The sequence below is a fragment of the Leiobunum rupestre genome, chromosome 2 (assembly GCF_980474605.1).
Source record: "Leiobunum rupestre chromosome 2, qqLeiRupe1.1.hap1, whole genome shotgun sequence".
In the NCBI taxonomy this organism is placed as follows: Eukaryota; Metazoa; Arthropoda; class Arachnida; order Opiliones; family Sclerosomatidae; genus Leiobunum; species Leiobunum rupestre.
The window spans coordinates 45,797,515-45,799,424 of NC_143385.1; the positions used below are offsets into that span (position 1 = coordinate 45,797,515).

At 37.4% G+C, this 1,910-nt stretch overlaps 1 non-coding gene across 1 annotated transcript; it reads left to right on the forward strand.

Annotated features, from left to right (window-relative positions):
- The first annotated feature begins 549 nt into the window (after nucleotides 1-549).
- Nucleotides 550-621, forward strand: TRNAE-CUC (transfer RNA glutamic acid (anticodon CUC)). Its single transcript has one exon. It is a non-coding gene; the product is annotated as a tRNA-Glu (tRNA).
- Nucleotides 622-1,910: the final 1,289 nt, after the last annotated feature.

The following is a 1,910-nucleotide window of genomic DNA, read 5'->3' on the forward strand; positions in this document are numbered from 1 at the left end:
ACTGAGTCGAAACCGTCGCGACGGTGAGCGTTAACGAAAAAAACCACCAAACCCGCCCCAACCGCAAATGTATCCGTTAACGCTCACCGTCACACGGTGGTTCTGCCTCCCTTTAAACTGCAAACACGGTTTTTCGACTTTGCCCCGGTAACGCGTTCGCAGCCCACAGACAGACACACACACAGACCTACACGGTGATTGTAATACCCCTCCTAGGGGACTTTGTATGATTTTATGCGATTGTTGTGGCAAAGGTGCCCTTAGAAGCGAAAATTATAGTAAAAGAAAAAGTTACGCAGAAAAAATGTCTAGAAGGGAGAAAAAATATGAAATTTACAGGACTTCCTCAAAGAGCTGGAAGATCAAAATTTATTATTGAAAGAGCACCTTGTAGTCATCAACTAAAATTATTCCAAGATCTCAGTGAACTTGGTTCAATCAACTCAAAAAACACCATATTCTGATAAAGTCATTTATAAATAAACCTTGAACAGTACATTCTATACGGATATCAAAAGCTGGATGATTGCCAGGCATCTTTATAACCTCTCCGGCGTAGTCTAGTGGTTAGGATCTCTGACTCTCACTCAGAAGGCCCGGGTTCGATTCCCGGCGTCGGAAGTGTTTTCATTTTAGGAATTTAATTACGTAGAAGAACAATGATTCGACTGATTTCTGTAGCTACGTGGGAAAAATTAAGTAAGTTATTTCCCAAAATCAATCATTTGATTTGTTACCAAACAAAGTAGAAGACATTTTATTAAATTTAAAGGTTTCTTCGAACTTTTGCTCGATTGATTTCACGCTGGATCGTTTTCGTACCAGTTGACCATATATTTCATTGCTCTTTATAGTAAACCAAGAATATATTTACTTCGGGAGAATGATTATGTTCAACAGTGGTGTAGGAACGTTTGAGAAGTTGGGGGGCCAAGCAGTTTAAATCCGGCGATTTGGGTCAATAAAAAAAATTGAATCCCCAAAAACGGACTAGATTAGACATTTTTGCATTAGGAAATTTTATAGATGAATATAAATATATATTATATTATACCAAGAATGTATTTATTTATATTTAAGAAGAATGATTATGTTGCGACAATCGCCGGGCACGTTGAACGCCTTTCCCCCGTCTCGCGCGGGGGGAAAGACAAAACGTCACCGGCGTTTGATTTCCATCGCGTTAGGTGACGTAAATTTTAAGTAGCCATTGAAATACCGGGACTATTCGTTTTATTTTAAGCGGAGGAGCGTACTGGGGGGACCAACGGGTGGATTGAGAGAAAGGCTAAAAACCGTCTCGACATAGACATTCTCCCTAGGTATAAATAAATACATTCTTGATTATACTAAACCTATTTTGATACAAAACCAATACTTATTAAGAAAATTAAGGACCGTGTTTTGGTTTAATATTTGCTCTATTAAATTTTATTTTAGGTTTTAGCTTTTTGTCCCTTTTCTTTAGTCACCTCAGATAAATGGGCGGATATAACGATTCAAGGGATTCTCGCTTTTGCATAATGACTATTGAGAACACAATTAAAATTGGACTAATTAAACCTTCAAAAATCCTATTGCAGACACACACGCAGAAAGTGAAAAAGATACCAGTTTCAGTACCAAAAATCTTTGAACAAGTTAATGCCAAATTTATCGAATGTGATTCCCAAATCCATTTTGGTGAATAAAACATTGGAAAAATTTTCCCCACAATTTATTTGACATACTTCGTCACTTGGAAGCTTTAGATCCAAACAGTCAGTACTAATATTTACTATTTATTATCCCATAATTTAGCAATATTTTCAGCGTCATGTTTCAACTCCCTTAACAATTGTACCGTAGCTTTTGTAGCGGGGTATATGTTGTTCGAGTCTAGATAAACCGAAGTTACTGAACCAAGTAGG